The sequence below is a fragment of the Theropithecus gelada genome, chromosome 17 (genome assembly GCF_003255815.1).
Source record: "Theropithecus gelada isolate Dixy chromosome 17, Tgel_1.0, whole genome shotgun sequence".
Classification (NCBI taxonomy): Eukaryota; Metazoa; Chordata; class Mammalia; order Primates; family Cercopithecidae; genus Theropithecus; species Theropithecus gelada.
In genome coordinates, this window is record NC_037685.1 from 24,807,757 (window position 1) to 24,830,667 (window position 22,911).

The 22,911-nt window shown below is 33.5% G+C and overlaps 1 long non-coding RNA gene across 1 annotated transcript; it reads left to right on the top strand.

Moving 5' to 3' along the window:
- Positions 1-10,756: 10,756 nt before the first annotated feature.
- On the top strand, positions 10,757-22,320 carry LOC112610637. Its single transcript, XR_003116455.1, has 3 exons — positions 10,757-10,886; positions 19,900-19,992; positions 22,038-22,320. It is a non-coding gene; the product is annotated as an uncharacterized LOC112610637 (long non-coding RNA).
- The last annotated feature ends 591 nt before the right edge of the window (positions 22,321-22,911 follow it).

Sequence of the window (22,911 nt, forward strand, 5' to 3'; positions counted from 1 at the left end):
ACCCCCTCTCTACTAAAAAATACAGAAAACTAGCCGGGCGAGGTGGCGGGCGCCTGTAGTCCCAGCTACTCGGGAGGCTGAGGCAGGAGAATGGCGTAAACCCGGGAGGCGGAGCTTGCAGTGAGCTGAGATCCGGCCACTGCACTCCAGCCTGGGCGACAGAGCGAGACTCCATCTCAAAAAAAAAAAAAACAAAAAACTGGTAGGTGTATGCTGACACAATTTTATTTCTCTACCCAAGTTACTTCTACTATAAAAGGTGGTGTGATTAACTAGTGATACATAAATTTACATTTGTGTAATTGTTTTTAAAGATATTGGAACAAGAAAGAATAAGAGACTTCAATATTAACAACTACACTTAGCCAATAAAGCAGTTATGCCATAAGGACCTAAAAATATTAAGGAGAATTTTTAAAACTATAGGCAAAAAAGTGCTCTGCCAGCCCCATTAGATGAAGCTATAGCAGCACAAAGCTGTAGTGTAAGAGGTTTGCGTATGTTCAGGGAAAATCCTGGCAGGAGAGAGTTTCAAAAGCACTGAACATTTGGACTGCTTTCTCACCATAAGTTTCTAGTAATTGTGGTTGGTGGTCCGGCATGTTAGATAGTCAGCCGGGCCACCTGCACTTGTCATTGCTTAAGAGTAACTCCAAGCCTGTCTAATATCGAAGTGTTGGAAAATCAGGTATAAATAACAAATGTAAAACAATGTTAAATCTCCTTTGCTTTAGCCCATGTATATCTTAGCTACTTTTCATTTTTCCTATATCTACTATGTTAATATAAGTATAGCTTTTCAATTACTATCACATGTAAGTAAAATAAATAGCATCTCCCTTTCCCACAAACCTATACAGTGTTGAATACAAAGATGAACAATATGAATGAAAGAACATAGGCTATGTTTAAATATGGGAAATATTGTAATTCACCAATTTGTAGTAGAACATTATGATTTAAACCATATGGAATTCAGATGCAAATATAGCTCTGGATATATTAAAATTTTAATCCTATTTCAATAAAAATATGATATTTAATACATGTCACAAACTATTACATTAAAAGATTCAAAAGTGATAATGTCAAAACTAGAGATTGAAAACTGGAAAGACTAGAGACTTTCATAATATTATGTTGTTGTTTTTTTCATCTCTGTGTAGCTTTAAAATTGTACTTGGAAATTAGAACATATTCTATCTAAGCAAAGAAAATGGCTGAGAAAAGCAAAGGGTCAGTCTGCTTTACTTTCTTCTTTCTTTCTATATTTTTTCCATTTGTCACTAAGTCAGAAGAAAAGCCAAACAGAAGGCTCAGGGTAAGCTGTGTTTTGGAAATTTTGACAACAAAACACATAAAGCACACATTCTTATGAGATTTCAGAAAAATGTAATCTTTTACTATAGTTATTTAAATGTAGCACTGATAATTAAAATTGACAGCATTCAGATTTTTTTTAGGGTGTATTTGGGATCATGGACAGCAAAGAACAACATTTTTAAAATTATTAATTTCCCAGAAATAATAAAGTATATATTTTTATACAAGACTCTGTTATCTGAAAACATAATATGAATTTGTTTATATATTTAATCCATATTTATTATCAATGCATTTCATATCCTTTTAGTATGTTTATTTTATATTATATATACTATATATTTCCTCTTATAAACATGTATTTATTATAAATATATATATTCTCTTAAAAGGTTGAACCAGCATATTAAAATGTTGAGAAAACCTTACAATTAAGAAAACTGCTCAAATTTGTTTTACTCAGTATTTCATACATATCTTTATGTTTTTTTTCTTTTCAACCAAATAGCTATTAGAATCTCTGAAAGATTCAATTGTGAATTAAAGTAAAAATATCTATGATTAGTTTGGTTTTGTAGATGTTTAGTTTGGTTATAACATATTGTTGTTGGCTCTGGGAGGTTGACAGACGTTATCACAAGCTTCACAATCTAAATAATTATTTTCTGTTGTCCAATATTAAGAGGAAAATACTTAACAATAATTGAAAGTTGACTTTAATTATTTCTGCTAGATAATGAGCATCCTAGCATAATAATTGGAATTTGTTTTTCCTGAGTTTTAATTCTCTTCATCAAGGAAAGAAGCTAATTTTAAAAACTGTTAGCAAGTATTTACATTGTACATGCCATGGGTATATATATTTTCTCCAAAAATAAATGTCTGATTTTATCAGTCCGATTTCACACTGCTGATAAACATACCCAAGATGGGATAAATTACAAAGAAAAGGAGGTTTAATGGAGTCAATTCCATGTCACTGGGGAAGCCTCACAATCATGGCGGAAGGCAGAAGGCAAGTCTTATATGGCAGCAGGCAAGAGAGAGAACGAGAACAAGTGAAAGGAGCTTCTTCTTATAAAACCATCAGATCTCGTGAGACTTATTCACTACCATGAGAAGGGTATGGGTGAAACTACCTCCATGATTCAATTATCTCCCACAGGGACCCTCCCGCAACACATGGGAATTATGGGAGCTACAATTCAAAGGGAGCTTTGGGTGGGGACACAGCCAAACCATATCACTGATTAAAATGAGTTTGCTATTGTTAGCATGAGAGCCATAGAATAAATAGCTTTTCCCATAGGTGCAGTAACCTGGGATTTGATATTAGAATTTCCACAATGACCTTGTTGGCTTTTTCTTTGGGCCATACCCATAAGGGAAGAGTATGTTCAACCACAAATTACATCACCTGAATGGCATGATATCATAGGCTCCTCAAAGTGTCCGAATATCTACCCTACAAATTGCCCCCCACATTTTGGCAATTGTTAGTAGGATAAGTGTCCAAATATCATTTTAAAAACAGAAAAGACAACATTATTCATTATCGTAGTCTTATGTGTACATTACACACCTAGTATTGTGCAAACATTTGCCTCACTAAACCATCATTTAAGAAGTTATTAATTGACACTTAGGAGTTAAATAATATGCCAAGTGATACACACTAGCCAGCTGTTAACCTAGGATTTAAACTAGAATTCTAACTTTGAAGCCTGTATTATTATTCTGCATTGTTCCATTACCTCATATTTTATCAAGACTATTGTTAAGCAGAAGATGCTACTAAGTGACAATTAAATTAGAAGACCTAATAGAAAATGAAATTTCTACTGGATTTACTGAAAATAAAGATGTTAAGAGATGTTACTACTTTTTTTTGAACTAAGGAGAATTTTAAGATAATAAGATCCAAATTCTTTTTTTACAAAAGGGAAATTAGAGTATGTGTGACTAGTTCCAAACTGCACAACAACAAATAGGGATTAAAACGGATGTTGGTTGACCTCTATCAGCCTTGATAGAAAGAGAAACTATTCTCTATTTTTAGATTTATACTCACTCATTATTACCCTTTCTCTATTGGAGCATCGGTAACTATTCTGGCAATAATGCCTTAAATATTGCTTTAAACCTGGCTTCTAACTCACCTCATGAGGATATTTTTAAAAAGCGAGTGGGCAGAGGAAGAGAGTCAAGCGTGAGTATGGAAGAGAGACAAAGACCAACTTGCTTCTCCACTTAATTTTATGGTAAGCTTAGCCTCTCTGTTAACTAAAGCAGTATATGCTTTAGAATATACTCAGTCACACTATCTATATGTGCTTCTAATCATGACTATTTTCCCTGCTGGAAACTGAAAGTAGAGTTGGCCCTCCTTTCCCAAAGAAGCCCTTTCTGTATTTTTCAAATGCAGAGGACTATGGCAAGATGGATCTAGTAGATTTCACAAAATAGAAATTGAACATAGTCAAGTGAAAAATGCAGTCTGTAAATGTGAGAAAATAAATTAGGATAGACACTTTTAAGTTTTACTAGCATAAATTAGTTATTTTTAGGATCTGATATCAGAAGGGATTCATCAAACTATGAACGAGCAGCTAATCACAAAAGAGCAGAGCAGGGGACCACTTTAGCTAGTGCATAGATTCTAAACTAAACTTACACATTCTTAGTTTTCATGCAGGTAATTTGAAGAACTTTGTTAGTGTAGGCAGAGTGCATCCTTTATATCATTCTTCAGATTCTCTCTTCCTATTAGCTATTAACATGGAGGCCTCATGTTTGAGAGCCATTTAGAATCACTGATTTGATACATGAATCAATATAGCCCAGGAATATTATAGGGATCATCCCTAAATATGCACACAAAAAAAACAGACTTCTGTAGTGTTAAGTAGGTAAGAGTGGTGGTGTTACTACATCATAGTTTATAACATGTTTATACAATGAACTCAACAAAAACTTTCCATTGCATAACAAAAGCAAGGGAAAATTAATAAGAGATTATCCAAGACATGGACAAATAGTTCCTTTGAGAGGGTACTTGCTTCTGTGGTTGGAAATACGTGTAAACTCAAACACTAAATAAGATTGCAACCACCTTACCTAGTATCAGATCATAGACATCCTATTGGCCAAAGCAGAAACCGACCTTCCCTAGAAACTCTCTGCTTTAAATAGAGAAACAAAAACCAGAATTCTGGATTTAACTCCATGTTGGTCAAAGCAAAAACTGACCATCACTGGAAACTCTCTGCTTTAAACAGAAAAACAAACAATAAAATCAGAATTCTGGGACCAACTCTTGGTACCCACAAGGAGCTGATCCTAAGCTGATCCTATGTTTTTCAATGAAAATTATAATCACTGCCTAGATTAAGAAGACCCAGAGGATCTACAGTTAATTAGCTAGGACAGGATTTTACAAAGACATTCCAAGGAACAAATAATCCACAAGATGCCTCCAATAAAGCATTTATAGGCAAATACGTTTGGGAAATCATAGAAATTCAGAAAGCACATTAGCATATTAAAGCTTCCAGTTAAAGACATCTGTGCAATTTTGCAGAATATGAGTTTATTTCTAAATTTGTTTGTTCATTGTATTATTTACTTTTGTAAACTTAGTTAATACTGAGTTTCTGGCATTTCCAGAATACCTGTTAGGAATGAAACTAATGTAGAGATCTGTTAGAGTGATGCAGTGGTAACCATGGCTGTAGAATAACACTGTGAAAAAGGAAATGTGTTATATCCAAAAAGGAGAAGTCAGAACAGTAAAGCCACGTCATACCAAGTTGTATTAGCCTCAACACACCAAAGGCAAAACCATGCAATTGACCTAATCCTAACAGCAATGGTAGTTGCAGCTGTCAATATATGATCTCATCATGGTAGGAATACAAACATTCTAACTTTACACACAGAAATTGATATGAAACCTGGTCATTTGTATGCCTTTAGGTCAGTTTGAGAGATTAAGTTATTTATTTTGTCTGATAGGAATGTCTCATGTTGACATTTTTGTCTTTTATTACAACTTAAAACTTCCATTTGTTATATTGAGGTCAACTTGCTTCAAAATAGGAAACTGGCATGAACTACTTTGAATGTGCAAAGGTTTCTTTTTTATAGGGTCTCAAGACAATAGCGAGATGAGTTTTCTAAATGAAAATATGGATATTTAGTGGCATAAGCATTTTTCAAACAAAGATTAAAATGCACATGCCAAGAAAGGCAGAAAACACAATGAGGGAACTAACCCACAAGTACCATTGGGTTTAGGTTTCTGTTTTTGTAATTTCAGAAATGTACCTTCTAAAAAAGCAACAGGAATCTAGTCTTGAAATGCTAATAGGTCTTTTCTGAGTTATTGATAGACAGTGAAAGACTTTCTCAAGAAAAAAAAAGACATATATAGCTTCTGTGAGATACTTGGGAAGGCTCACAGGAAAATAAGAATATGATCTTTCTGCAAATAATGACAGCAGGAGCTACTTCTTTATATTACTCACAGATATAGATACAGAAAATCTGGAATAAAATGGCAAAATATAAATAATAATTGTCTTTGTGTAAATAACATTTTGAGTGAGTTATTTTCTATGTTTTATGTTCTCTATTGCCCCCTTTTCAAGATAAGTACTTATTATTTTGCCAATCATATAAAGTAGGAAGATATTTTTATAAAATTAAGAAAAAAAGATGAAAGCAATACAAAATTCTGAATGGTCTGACAAAATTTTACACAATCTCAGAACAGATAGATCCAGACCGTTAATATCATGATGTTTAACATTTCCATATAAACACATTTTATTTATTATTTGGGAATAAATAATGAGATCCTCAGTTTTGCCTGTAGAATCAGACCTGGGCAATCAGCACTAGTTTACTTTCTAAAACAAACATCTGTTTTTTCTCAGGTTACCACAGAATCAATTTCAAACATAGTTACCACTGATGAGAGGATAACCTGCTATTTCCTTGACTGGTTTCAAATTATTGTCGTCCTTTATACACTTCCTTTTCTTCAGCAGCCTGTGTTATTGCCAAATTCCTTAACATGTTTCTGCAAGCATCATGGTCCAGCAATGTCCATTAGAAAATGCACAATGTTAGGAATGCTTTAGGCTGATGATTTGCCTTGAAGCAATCCTGGGTCATATCAAGAAGATACAATTTCAGCGAAGATAGAAAGTTGAAAATTCTCAGCTAAAATTGATCATGAAAGTGTATTAGTTTAGCAAAATGCCAATCAAATGATGCATGCAGAGATGAGCTAGAGAGGCTAATGAGGAAAGTGAGCACATCTTTGGCACACTAACAGATAGCATATTGTCCTGTGGCTTCCAGCTCATACTTTCTACTTAAAATAAAATTCTTAGACAATTCCTCGGTTGTGATACACTGTGAGCCCAGTGGCAATGGAGTCACAGGCATTACAATTTAGCTTTATGGGGCTAGTCTGTAAAATAGGGTGAATGACAGGAAGTCAAACCACATACTGACTGATAAGTTGAAATAGGGTGATCACAAACAAGTCAGGCAGAGAAAACATCACAAAACCCCATTATTTGGCAAGTTGAAGCAGTGTGAGACATTGCTGACGGCTGAGAAGTGACAGCAGGGAAAGAAAAAATACATATAGTAGCATGCAAGCTACTGAATAGGGAAAGCTCGATTTGTGCAAAAATGTCATGAAGTCCTTGGGGCAGAGGCAAAAGCCTGTATGATGACAGGTCCTGCAAGCAGTGGTCATAGCCAGTGACTAAGAAACAGTGCACAAATATTCCTCTGCCTGAGCTGCATTGCAAATAAGAAGTTTATGTTTTCAGCCAAGCCCATAGAAAAATATTGACATCGAATATTTTTAAAGATGGGAATCTAAAAATGCTACCTTTTGCTGAGTCACACAGAATAGTAATGCATTATAGAGTCATCATTTAAATTGTAAAGTATGGTTTGTTTGGTATAATAACTGAATTGTAATTATGCACAATTAGTGAGATTTAACACCTTTAATTGCTTAAATATGTAAATGGAATTCATTCATTTTCTGTACAGGTGCACTGCTATGAGAGTTTGCAAAACAGCTGTAAAATTATTGATAGTTAAATGAAAGAATAAGGAACGCTTTTACATACCTATGCTGACATGACACCTCTCTTCTTTCACTGAGATCCACATACAGTTGCAGAGACAACACATATCTGTCACTGAAAATATTTTTGACAACCTATCAGAAATGACCTTTCCTGACAACCTGTCTCCAAGAAGCTTCTCCTTCGGGGTTGCTACAATGGCCAATAAGACACACTTGATCCATTTACTTATTTAGGAAGTGGAGTGGACTGCGCTGACTACATAACAAGAGCTGGGGCAAAGTAAAAAGGAGGAATATAGAAAAACTCCAAGATATGATGCTGGGCAAAGGTTTAGATGGCGAATCCAAATATAGGTGCACAATTACTGTAATGCATCACTTTAAACCTAGCATGCCAATAGCTTGTTCCCTCTCAATATCACCTTTCTACTACAGCATATTCAGAGGGTATCTGGTAGAATTCTGGTTCTATATGTTACTATGTGTTACATAAAAATCTTTTTTGACAGTCTGAAATTATTGTGAAATACTAAGTTATGCAAAGTCAAGCACAATACATCAAAGACTTTCCATATTAATGTGTGTATTACGTATCTTCAAGAATGATTATGGGATGCAACTTCCTGACACCCTAATTTATCTAAAACTTATTTGCTAGTTGAACTCCCCCACAATATATTAATGTGTGCATTACGTATCTTCAAAGAATGATTATAGGATGCAACTTCCTGACTTGTCGAAAACTTACTTGCTAGTTGAACTCCTTCATGACATTTTTTGACAAACTAAAGTTGCAGTGAAAAAGTTTCAATCAATTATTTTCTGTTTAATAATTTAGGGTTATCTGAATATATATATCTCTCTTTCTCTCGACTTCAGATTCTTTGAGGGAAGCAGTGGGATATTACCCATCTCTATAATGCTGGGACTTAACTTAGTTCTTTAACATAGTGAAACGCAATATATGTTTATACAATTAATAAGCGAGTGATGATGATTGTAATTCTAACACTGTATCACTCTCAAATTAATGTGATGCTATTTTTTTCCAATTTCTGTCAATTTGGAGATAATTTGATAAATCTTGAAAACAACACGAACATAGAAACAGCTGGTAGAAACTATATAACATTCATTCTCTAAAATTCTTGACTCTTGTGTTATCCTATATACATATCACTTAAAAACTAATTTGTATAGATTTGATATCTCCAATTATGGTAATCATGCATAATTAAAACACACATACTTTCTGGGATAGACTTGCTAAATAAATGTGATTGAAAACTTTAAGATGACCCAAAATGAGACACATCCTTGTGTAAGCCCATCTTCTTGATCTGTGACATGCTTCTACTCAAGAGAATATGGTAAAGGTGATGAGATATCATAGTGATTATGCTTTCTTATATGGTAAAAATGAGAGATTTTGTTGATGTAATTAAGGTCCCCAGTTGATTGCAATTCAGTTAATACAAAGGGAAACTATTCTGGGTATGACTAACCGAACTATACTCTGCCTTTAAAACAAGCAAACAAGCAAAAAACTAGGTCTTCCCTGAAGGCAGAGGCTCAAAGCAGCAGAAACTCTTTCTTTCCACAGCTGGCCTCCAAGAAGGTGGCTACTGTGGACTATACAACCAAAATAAATTCACTCACCAGGCTGGAGAAATGGATCCTTCTCTAGTCTGGCTTCCAGATAAGAACACAGCCCAGCTGATACCTTGGTTTCAACCATTGCAGACTCTGAGCAGAGAACTCAGATGTTGATCAGAAATGCCCTGGTGTTGGACTTACAGGAAATGATCGAATAAAACATGGATATTGATTTAAGATCCTAAAGATGTGGTAATTTATTACACAGCATAAAAAATTGATACACTCATTGACAATTAAAGCTCAGGGAAAAAATAAGTTTGTTTTTGGTATATGTATGTCACCAATCTTACATGGGGCAAAAATATTTGTTTCTTACCTGAAATTTGAATTTAGTATATAGCCTGAATTATATTATTTATTTATTTGTTTGCTTATTTATTATTTTTAAATCCGCCAACCCTACTTGGGAAATTCTGTTCACATTTATCACTTCTTCAACTCTACAGTTAATTCACTGGTACTTTCCATGTGAAGTTTATTTTGAGAAGAGTCATAAAATCTCAACAAACTATTCTAGGGGAAAAAAATGGAGGCCTCAAATTAAGGAATTTTTAGATTCGTATAGTGTAAAGGGCCTGTTTTGTCTTACCATTTTTATCCTAGTCATATCTACACATGCCAATAATTCAAAACAGGTTGTCACTTTTGAACACACACATACACATGAACACACAGTCATTAAAACACATCCCTAAAACCACATGCTATGCAATAGCTTAGTTCTCGCTGAAGAATACTTTATAGAATTTCCTTTGAAATCAAAACCAGAACAATTAAAATATTTTTAAAAGTCTATCTTCATTCAATTTCCAAATTTCTCTTAATGTCACAGGAATCCAAGTAAACTAGTAAAATAATCAATACCAGACTTTTGGATTACAATTGTATTTTCTTTAAACATGGTACCTGCCACTAAGTTCTCAATACATCCTGAGAATTTCTCTATAATGAGGTTATTGTTTTAGACTTTAGATGGCCTTTAAATGAAAAAGTGTTTTAAATAAAAAGAGTCCATGTTTTGATGTCAGTGAAATTCTGTTTAATCCTATGTTCTTACAGTTGTTCTAAATACAGCTCACTTTTTATACATTCACTTCAGGAGTTTATGTAATATATCTGACAGAACAATGAATATCAGAGAGAGAAAAACAGAAAACGGACAAAGGCATGGTGATCATGAGAAATGTGTATAGACTTATACTCTGTCAAATGCTTTCACCTATGTATCATCTCTTTTTACCTTACCCAGATGCTATGAGGCAAGTAAGGAAGATAGTATTAGCTTCATTTTGCAGAAGAAGAAAATGAAATAGCAAGGTTACATAACTTTTGATTTGGCACTTGAACGCACAGCTTCATGTAAAGTATTTGTTTCCAATTTATTTTGTCTCAATTACTTTCACTTAGAGCACCTCAATGAAGGAAAAGCTACCTTTTATTTGTAAACCCCTTTCTTTGTGTGAGGTTACTCGAGAAGAAAAAAGTAAAAAACAAAATTTACAGACACAAATACTGATTCATAATATTCCATTGATGAACTGGAATTCATAGATAGAGGGCAAAGAGCTAGTTCAAACAGAAAATGGCTTATATCCTGTACTTCACCAGGGAAGTCATTCTGACCTCGGTTTGTTTTGTTCATTTTTCCATCATTGTAGCATGACCACGAGATCTCAGATATCCAGCTGTCACAGAGGAAGTGGGAATTTTTAACCATGAATGTCAAGTCATCTTTTCAATGTGAACGTTTGCTACTGCCAAATAAGAAACACCATTTTGTTTTCAGGTATGTGAGAGCAAATCGTTATACATAATCCCAAATCTCCATATTTTAAAAAATGATAATGATAAAGTTATTTTATCCTTTAGAGAGACCGTTTAGAGTTAAGATCAGTCTAGAGTTCACGTTGCTTTAGAGGATTAGATCACTTCTTCTTTCTTCTTCTTTTTCAAAGGTCTATTGAAAAGCTCTCGGTCTATCTGGGTAGCTCACTCTTTGATGTGTAAATTGTTCTTCTGTTACTGAGACTGCAAAGAGGTTAGTTTTACGAAATGTAACCTTTCTCTCCATACACAGTAATGAATGCACATGGACTCTCACTTAAATGTCATTGTCACCCGGATGTTCACATGAGATAGGCAAAAGTAGTTCAGGGCAAGGGAAACCACTTCAGCCAATAAATAACTGTGATGTGTAATGCCATTTTACCCTTCGAAAGAAAGAGGTTTTTTTTACATGTTGGGGATTTTGTTTATTTAGTTTTTTTGTATTGTATCCCTTAGTCATATACATTTGAAAAATGACTGTACATATTACAAATGTTGCATAATTAATTTTAAATGGAAAACAATAACATTTCTGCCTCAATCATCATTGTGATTAAACACAGTCAGTGTATCATTTGAATTCTAGGTAGTTCCATATGCTGTTTCGCAGATGTGTCTTAATTCTGTTTCTGTTCAGAAATAACTAGAAAAATATTTAAAAGCTTTTTACATGGCTAAATATAAACATATTTTTATTATAGGATTTTTCATTCCAACATTCGGTTTTTAAAATGCCACAATCATTAGTTTCCTGAGAGATAACCTAATTTGGGCGGTGTGAAATTCACTGGTTTTAGGTTCACATGAATTTCAATGACTTTCTTATTATTTGTCTCAATTGAGTTTTAAGTTATATTTCCTTTAGTTCTTAGCCTTCAAACTTTAAATATGATTCAATTACCTCAAATTCTGGCAAGGACTCATAATATTACATTCCCATAGGAGAATAAACAACCGTGTTTAAGTATGGTTGATACATTTTTTGTATGAAAGTAAAGCAGTATAGAATGAAATTGTATTATTAATATCATTGGCAGAATAAATTATTTCCAAAGGTCAAATTATTCCATTTTATATGTAGAATCTAAATTTTGCATTATAATCATCTATTTCTCTAGTGTAGAAATCAGTCATTTTCTGATCACAGCTATAAATATTTATCCTTTTTATCTTCCATATTGTGAAGATTTCTTAAACTAGAATAGATTAACTCATTTCTATCTGACCTTATTACACATATGTTAAGGAAAGCATACCTGAAATTTAAATCTGGCATAATTCAGAACAATTACTATCTAGAAAAATGAGCAAGTTTTCCTAAATCTTCTGAGGAACGCTTTCTGATTTTCTTTATTATAGTTTTTTAAATTTTATTTTATAATTTTAAGAAAAGATAATATAATGCCTATTATGAGCCAGCCACTTTGGAAATATTAACACATTTAATCCAAATAACAACTCTATGAGTACTAACTCATTTTGTCATTGAAGAAACTGCATCACATCAAGATTGGATAACTTGCCTCAAGAGATACATGTATGACTTTAAGAGAGCATCAATGGAATATTAATGAGGAAGAGAAATTACAGAATTTTATTCTTTAGACTTCTCTACACTAGCATTTCAAAGATTTAGATCTATATCTAACATTACAAAGAGGCTTGAACATGCACTTATGTACACACACACAAACACACCCTACAACTTTGATTTCATCATTTTTTAAAAAAACACTATTTACAATGTGTCCCTTTTATTTGACCAAGTCCTTATTTGTTTCACATAACTCTAAGTAATGTTTAATGAGACACTGATATTCACCTCACCTGGCTAGGCCAATGCCACTTGACTCCATATGCTTCCCTGGACCAAACAATAATGTTGGCCCACAAACTGCCACCCAGTTTATAAATTAGAGCCCAAGTGTCAGGCTGCATCTAGGCATATGGATAGCAAACTTACACTAGGGAGGATTAAAAATCTTTTCTTCCTGCCTCTGAAATATCCTTGCTTACACTCTTGTAGGAGGAATTCAACTGAGATCATTATAAATATTATCTCAGCAAATTTTTAACAGCTGTACCCCTGGATTTTCAATTTGTCCAAATAAATGGAATCAAAAGATGGCTTGTTGAAGTTTAATTTGTTCTTGAATCATCAAAGGAGGTCATTTAAGCATAAAAAACTTTTTCCTACAACATATCTACAAAACACAGTCCCACACCACCGGAGATGGGAAGGCTTCTCCATGTGCAATTGGCTCCTTAAGCACAAGAGGGAGTGTCTTGGCCTGAATTCTAAAGTTGAGCTGCCTTTCTTCATCATATTTGGAGGAGGTGCCAAAAACTCTTCATTTATGCTACGTATATTCTGTCTCTATGTATGAAATATTGTACACCAACCAAGAATAAAGCTTTAATATTTCTTTCCTATAATGGATAAGAGTTTGCTTTAGAACTTTCTATTGTGTAATATTCATACATAAGATATGATTTCACAGGAATGGCAGAATTTATAGTAAAACCATCACAACCACCGGAACAGCAATAATGCAGATTTGTGTTTCTGTAATTCACTACTTTGAATGTGGGTAGCATACTGCATTTTATCAGTGATGACACTCCTTAGTAACCATTTTATGTAATGAGACCATCTGCCAATACTTTACCAAACCTTCACTACTCTTCTAAGTGTTAAAAAAAAAAAAAATACTTAAAATTCTTTTTTTTTTTCCTTTGCTGTGCACAGCTTGTTCCTTTAAAGCTAGGGAATTTCAGAGGTTTGACCTATTTCAGAATATTCTTCTCTAGCCTAAGCTCTTTGACTACATCCCTCTTTAGATTCACATTAAACTAATTCTGGATAGAGTTTAGTGATCTTTGACATCAATATAATAATCTTTGATGCAAAGAAATATATAATTCTATTCACTAAATTACAACCAATTACATTTAGACCTTTGACCCAGTTAATGACTTTGAGATCAAGCAAAACAATTGGAGGAACAGACCACTTTCTTGATCATTGCCTGCAATTTTCTATGAATTGAAATTTTTACAGTGAGCTAATTGGTGGTGCACTGACTTCCTCCCAGAATTGAGAAACAAAGATACATTAAAATAGTTTACAAAAATTTTATCATTAAAAAGTACAAGACTATAAAAAGATAGAGGACATAAGTTACATAATATGCATTTTATGTAAAGATAGTATCATAATCACACACTTTATTAGAAACTGTAAGTGAATTTACTTTGCAGTTTTCATATTAGTTAGGATTCAAACCTCTTTTATGTCCTAATTTATGTCTTATAACTGGACTAGAAATTTAAATATAGTCCTACACAGCAAAATGACATTTATGTAAAATACAGACTGCATATACTCATAAGATGATGATGGAACTGAAAAATTCCTATCACCTAGTTATTTGTGTTAAGTTGTTTACTATATTCAGTACAATAACATGCTGTACAAGTTTGTAGCCTATGAGCAATAGGTTATACCACACAATCTAGGTGTATAGTGGGCTATATCATCTAAATACAACAAGCAATAAATTATACCACACAAATCTAGGTGTGTAGTAGGCTATCCCATTTCAGTTGGTGTAAATACACTCTACGATGCTTGCACAATGATGGAATAATCTAACAGTGCATGTACTCTCATCTTTAAGCAATGCATGACTGTATGTTTTTTAGTTTATTTTTCCTGCTATAAGAAAATATCACATACTGTGTAATTTCTAAATAAGAAAAAGTTATTTCTTACAGTTGTGGAGGCTAGGAAGTCAAAGATCAAGGTACAGACATTGGTGAGGGCTACTCTCAACTTCCAATATGGTGCCTTGTTGCTGTGTCTTTGTATGGCAGAAGGTGGAAGAACAAGATAGTACTTTCTTTTACCTCCAGCCCTTTTATTAAAGTACTAATCCTATTCATGACGGCATAGCCATCAAGACGTAATCACCTCTTATTGGCCTTATCACTTAATATTGTTGCACTGGGAATTAGGTTTCAACATGAATTTTGGAGAGGACATCATCATTCTACTATAGCATTCTGTCTTATAGAAATCATACCTTCTTCAAAGTTGCCATGATTTTGGAATACATTTGCCATATTATCTGTAAAGAGTATTAAGATTTGTTTTTCTTCCTCAACACTATTCTCCTTTTTTTAATCAAGATAAGTGGAAAAAAATAATGTTTAAATTCAGGTAACAGATTGCCAAACCAAGAAATGTTTTCTCGTGCAGAATATGAAAAATCAAGCTAAGACAAAAAATAGAGCAATTATTTGAAATGAGGAACCATTTTAGAGTTTAGCACCAACATAATAAACCTTTGAAGATGTTTGTTTATTTTTTGGTTCAGTTAAAACTCTGTTCTATAATAGAATAGAAATTGTGTCCAACTCTTTATGGAACTATTTGTTCCTTTCATGATAATTACTATTGAAAGTATTTCATTCATCCAAGCAACTGTATCTGTTAAGCTGTGGGCAATAAAAGTTGCCAAGGATTTTAGGCTAAGATCCAATGTATATTTATCTGGAGTTTTGAGAAACTCCTGGAAACTAGGCCGTTCTCATGTTATGTATATTAACAATAGTTTTCCATAGAGGATCCTAGAATAAGATTGTTCCCATGAGTTACACTTAAAAATGTTTCCCACATGCAGAGCTTACACTACATATGAAACAAAAAACTTGAAAGTAAGTACAAATAACCTCATTCTGAAAGGTACCTTAATGAATCTGTGAATGTGTTGTTATTAATTTTCTTGTGTTAATTTCTAATATGAACACATACAAAATTATAGGTATGTTAGCGATTCAATTTTGAAACAGATAGCTTTATTTTTCACAAAAGTGGATATGCAAGTAATCACAATCATATAATATTTATTGACTATTTCTTTAGAAATGGTGTGCTTATGTAATTTCACTACGGATCCATTTAAAACCATTTTATAGTATTCTCAAACATAAAATCAGTTGGTATAATTTCTATTATTGTATTTTTAAATTTTCACCTATATGTGTTTTTCATATTTATGTAACTATTTTAATTTTATTACAATTTTCCTATGCTTTTGTGCAATTTAGATCTCCTTCCTAAAATTTGTGTGTGTGAATGTTTATCTGTAAACATCTTGCAAGTTAAAGCCCTAGTTTAGCTTCTCCAATTTCTGTGTCACATAGATCTATGTCAAGATCTATGCTATCTAAAGGTGGGTCAGTGATTTATTTACATTACTAGTTAAACAGAGCATTTTATTTTTAGTCAGTCCTTTTTGTACATGTGGTGTTTATAAATCCAAGCTATCAATGGCTCAAGTACTAAGTCAATTACAAAAACAATTTAAGGCTTCATATATGTGAGAAGTAGGGGAATGTTTGACGACCTTAATATTTGTAAATAATTATATGCTGGGCACTCTGTAAGTACTCTATTGTTGCTATTTACTGTTAATGAATTTTTCAAAAATAATTATTGTGTACCTGCCTTTTTAATCAAGTATATTTAACATTACACAAATGTACAAAGGCTGGGATTAACATTCAAATAAACAATCCAGAAAAATCACTTAAACTCACTAAGATTACCAATGAACTGGGTCGTACTATTAGGACTAAATACAATGTATAAGTGTAATTTATATAAGTGTATGTTTTCATTGCCTGACAACCTTCTAGGAGCTAGAAATAGAACAGGAAGAGAAAGGCAATGGTAGGGCTATGATTATAGGAAAGACTAATCAAGGGGCAAAGAGCAGGGGCAGCTAATCTGTCTAAGGAGGGATGAGGTGAAGGTAATACAGTGGAAGGTTTTCCACAAGAGTTGATATGTAAACTGACAGCTGAATTATGACTGATCAGAGTTAGTCAGAAAAATGAGATGAGGTAAGAAAGGAAAAATGTTCCAGGTAGTTACCACATTTATGGTAAAAAAGCAACCTGATTAACCTGGCTAATTTGTCTGTTAGTTAAATACCAGAATTTTATTTTATCACATAAGACATCTGAAACTCATAGAGTTGAAAACATGTATTGACCTAGGTTCACCTAATTAATGAGAGAGCCTGAATTGAAACCTATCCTCTCTGACAGTAGAGTAGAAAATATTCTTTCCAATTTGCCACCATGATGGTATATACAATAGGGACTAAATACATTTCTGTGGTTTGAGTTAAAAAACCTAGACTAATCAACTCTAGAAAATTTGAACATTTTATAAATTTTTAATTTAAAATGTTGCCTATGTTAGTACTATTAATCCTATATAATATGAAGTAGTAGACAATAATTATTTAAAGCCTTATATGTTTTACCAATATTTATCCAAAAGCAGCCCAACTCTTAATGCTATCTGATCAACACAATTTCACAAACACAAGGTTTATGCATATGGTAGGCTAGGTAACTAGGCAATTTTACATATATTCTCCTAAGAAGATAGGACTATTGTTATTGTTTCTGCTCTAGAGGAAACCTTGAGGTTTCTTGTCTCTGAAAAGGAAAAATTCAGAGCAAAATTTCAATAAGAGCAGCAATCATAAATGCTCCAATTGGCTGACAGAAATATCAGCCAATACAAATAACATACCAGTGCAATTTTCAAAGAACAGTGCTTCTACTGTGCCTTATGCTGTTGTCCCATGACAGGAAAAAAGTGAAGTAAAATGTGGATCAAGTATCAATTAATAAAATGTATTTTGAATATAGTAATGCTGAGCTTTGGAAATAGAAATACTGTTGGAAATTCAGCTTTAGTTTTTGAAAACATGACAGGGCATTTAACTATTTTACTACATGTTCATTTTTTAAAAACGTATAGTTTTAATCCATAATAATTTAAGCTTCAACATTACATGTGAGATTTTTCACATAAATATATTAAGGCTAAATTAAACATTGCCTTAGGCCAGAAATAAACTTTCCATCAAACAAATGCAAAAAAAGAAAGATGTTTTCTTCTTATGTTTTCCAAAAGCATTTGTTTTTGCTCTCTTTGATTATTTTGCTGTCGAAAAGGGCCCAAATCTTATTGTTCAGATAGATGTTCTGAAAGGATTTTGAAAATGTTTGTTATAAAGACAGAGAGTTTTCTTGTAAGTATAATAAATGTTGACAAGTATCCTCTGTTTCTCTGAAACACATAATTCACTTTTTATTTCTCTCATCCTCTACTTTTATAATTATTATCAATGAACTTCTTTAGTCCACAAAATATGACTATGTAGAATAAGAGCAAAGATAATAGAAAAAAGTTCTAATTAATATTTTAAAAGTCACATTTTGCATGAAATATGTGTGCGTGTAGGTTAAATAACTTGAACATATCATTCTACATAAAAACATACATTTCTCTAAATAGCCATTGAATAATACCACGTGGAGGGATGATAAATGATTTTCAGCAATTATGTTCATAATATGTCACTACTTTCTGGATTATCTAAACACTCTTGTGATGGGCAGGATTCAAACATGGACTCAAGAATCTTGCCCTCTGGTGTACTACTCACTGTGTATAATTCCTTCCCTTAGGGGAGAACAAAATCTGTGAATATGATGGGGTAACCATTCTCACATTAACAACATTTCATAGCAAAGGTGAAGGGATGTTGCAGATGTAATTCATATCCCTCATCAGTTGACTTTGAATCAATCAAAAAGGGGATTTGCATGAGTTGGCCCAATCTAATCAGATGAGCAGTGCAAAGAAGTCCAAAGACTTTTCTCTACTATATTGCACTGTTGCTTTTCTCTGTTAAGCATGAAAAAAGACAACAACCATTGCATTTCATAAACTACCAAATTGCTGACTTGGTCTGAACTTACTACTAACAGAGACATCATCACAAACTTAATCAACAGTATTTGTTTTGGGGTTTGGTGTATGTACATCTTATTTCAGTTTTTGCAACTTCTTTAGAAACATTATTTAATGGCCATGTCTCCATCAACCTACCTTTTTAGAAGGAATTTTTAGTCTTGTAATCTGTTCTTCAGAACTGAATAAAATTTAAATGCCTGTGGAACACTAGGGGCTTCCTTAGAGACAGCAAAACCTCCCATATTAATTTCCCAATGTATCTTTCAGGCCTCTAAGTCTTTATACTGTAACATTTTGAGGATATAGTTCTAAAAGAGTTTTTTGAGAAATTATATGCCTGGTGCTATCTAAAGTTTAATGCATATTAACTGCATACTAACTTAATCCATGCTCACAAACAAGGCCAATAGTTTGCAAGTATGCTCCATACGGCTCACACCTGGTAATAAACTTTTGAAATACTTTTGTTCCACTATACACTCCACTTCTACCCTGGCCATACCAGCTTCTTCCATGCATTTTCCTGTACCTCAGCATGTTCTAGCAATTAAAGAGTTAATATCCTGCCTAGCAGGAAGCTTACAGGACCCCATCAAATAGAGTAGCAAGGGCAGTTGGCTGTACTGGCTGTTAGGTACCTCTGAGCTAAGTATTATTATGCTCTTTTTATATTTGTGTCAATGTGGGTACTGAGAGGTTAAGCAATTTGCCCAAGGAGAGTTGACCTTTATAGTCAAGCAGCTTGACTCAGAAACAAACGCTAAGTGATTCTGTATGGTCCTAGGTATTATAAATTAAACAGAAAGTCATTGCATTTAGACTTGCATTTTGACAAATTACATTCAAGGAAACTACAATGGAATGATACTCTTTATGTTTCTACTACATTCTACATTTATGAATATGTACACATATTATATATGTAATAAACTTAATTCCTATTTTAAAATAAGAGATTTAATGTAACCAAATGTATTTTATGTGAAATATAGACATACTGAAGTGATCAAAAACCAGACAGTTATATATTTTAAAGAAACAAGACATTAGGAAAAAAAACCTTTACATTTCAAAGGTAGATCTAAGTGAGTTTTAGCCACAATTGTGCTTTGATTTTGTTTTCCAGATGAAAACTAATGTGGAGTTGAGGCACCAGCCCACTGTCAGCTGGCATGACCACTCCTGCGGCCTGGGCTTCAGATTCTCTCTGTAGCTGCAGGTTAGTGATGATTTGAGCTAATTTAAGTAGGACTGTTCCAGAGATGACCTTTTCCGTCTCCTACAATTTATATCATTTGCTGGCAATTGGAAAAGCAGCTTCAATAACATCAGCCTTCAAAGAAGCTAGTAGTTCTGCTGGACCTCCTGGCCAGACCACAGATATCGGTGAAGATCCTGTGACAAGAAAAATCATACAAGAAGATACAGGAAGGGATTAAAAAGAAAATGTCCTATGAAAGTTCTTACTTGTAATATCAAAAGTTAAATCTGTTTGCACAAGGCATTACATGAGGTAATTTATTTACAGGAGGCTCAGCCAAAAGTAGGAAAGCAGAAAAAAATATAGCAACAGGGATTCCTTTTTCTTCTTCATTTCGAAACTTGTATAAATAACACTAATAAGCTTTTATCTCTTGTGCCAAAGACACAAGGACATGAATAAATGAGTTAGTATCACTTTGTACAAACTAAGGTGCCTTTTCTTAACAAATTCAAAACATGTTCTAAATAGGCATTGCTTTTGTGATAGAACATTTTCTTCTAAGAATAAAATTGATAAGTGTATTGCATCTATTTTGATAAAATGGAACTTTAAGGTTTTCTTTAACATAGTGGGGTCTTTCTCATTTCACTTAGCAGTTTCAAATCAGGCTCAAAGTATAAAGTTCTATACAGAAATGATAACACGATATATAACATTGCTAAATCAAGTTTAGCCTAAAGTTCCCTCCTCTCATATTTGAAGTTTGGACTAAAGGTTTATCTGCACATCCTGAAATATAACAAGTAGATGTGTAAAAAGACTGTAGTCCACATTTGTACCAAGCCTCGAGTTTTGGTCGATCAAATGTAACCAACTGTTCGAACCATGTTAAAATGAGGCAAATACTGACCTGTAACCAATCTGGCTGTTTCTGTACCTCACTTCCGTTTGCTGTACATCATTTTCCTTTTTCTGTTCATAAATCTTCTTTTACCATGTGGCTGTGCTAGCGTCTCTGAGCATACTCTGGTTTGGGAGGCTGCCACATTTATGAATTGTTCATTACTCAATGAGACTCTTTTAAATTTAATTTGGCTGAAGTTTTTTTTTTCCTTTTTTTCAGTCACCATGAAATATATGAGACAACTCTGAATAAAAGAAAATCTCCCATTTTTTTATCACTTTTAATATATAACATATATATAATATGTATAGTTGAATTGTGACTTGCCTTTAATTTTTAAATTTAAGAATATACACTTAAAATGACATGCTACATATGGCACTATATTTTGTTTTTAGAAATAAAACTTTTTAAGTTACATTTTATGAAAAAAAGTTATTCGATTTAGATATATATGTATATATATATTCAGTTTCAGCATCTTTGTCATGAATGGAGTCACTTTTTGAATTTTTAACAATTTTTCTAGGGCACATCACTTTCATTTTCATCTAAATTGTTTGAAATAAAACACCTGTTTAAAATCCATGAGTGATGCTGTCACTGGGAACTTTCTTTCATGCTACAAGTACCTATTTGCATAACTAGAACTACTTATTATATTTTGGTGAATAATACTTACCATGATAGTTGATAAAGTGATCTTTATGAGTTTTGTTTACTATAACATCCAATACAATTATGAAGCCATGCCACAGGAAGAATTAAACTGTGTCAAATCTCTTTGCCTCCTTTACTCACTTCATTCAGTGACTCCCATTGGTGTTGAAAACTTGCATTGATTGGGGTTACTTTCTGCTTTTTAAAAATCAGCAATGTGTGGTTCAAAATAAAGTAATGGAACCATAACCCCATTCTATGACAACAGAAGCAAGGCTTGGAAGGCTCTCCTAGGAAGGCTCCCTTACTGAAAGTTGGCTAAACTCCAAATTGTCAAAAGACATTTTTTTTTTTTTTAATCTAGCCATGCTAGTGTTAGTAAGATGTGTCATTTAAGTAGAGAGTAAAAACTGGGGTGTGTGTATACACATATACTCACAATTATACATTATTAATCACATTAATAACATTATTTAACTTTACATTTTTCCCACAGGCATTAAATTATGATGAAGGCCACAGAAAAATGATTAAGGTCAAAGTGTAGAATCGTCAGCCTATGTTATGGATATACCATTTATGTACCATTGGGTCATGAGAGTGGAGCGCTCATGAATGGAATTAGTGACCTTATGAAAGAGAGACTGGAGAGCTCTCTCATCCTTTCTGCTGTGTGAGGACCTGGTGAAAAGATGTCAGGTATGAAACAGAAAGCGAGCCCTCAACAGACACTGCATCTTTTGGTGCCTTGATCTTGGACTTTCCAGCCTCCAGAACTGTGGTAATTAATTTCTGTGGTTTATTATCTACCTAGTCTATGGTATTTTGTTATGGCAGCCCAAATGAACTAAGGTATTCTCTAAAGTGTTTCTGTCAAGACTACTCCTTACCGGGACCTTGGAAATGCTTTTCCTCTCTTTGACTCAGTACTCAGTACTTATTCACACCTAACCCTTTCCTCTCCCTTTTCCCTTGACACCACCTTCAAGTCAATAAAAGAGCAGGGGCTTTCTGTCTGAGGCTTTCTGTGCAGTGAAAAGCCCCCCACATCTGCCCCAATCCACTAGCAATGCCCACCTGCTGCTGTTCCAATGGGGGGAAACTGGAACACTAAGAGAGCCGATGCTTTCTCTTGTTTCATTGTTCCCTTATACAATCACAATTAAGTGATTAAAGCCTTGACTGTTATTTTCATTTTGACTTCTCTTAACCAACCACTGGACATCTGCAGCTCAACTGTCTCCAGCTTAGCTCAGCTTTTGACAATTGATGATGAGACAGAGGAGAAAGAGACGCTATTGAAAGGTGACAAATCAAAGAGTGAGAGATTTAATGAGGATCATTAAAACAAATAAATCAAAAGTAACAGA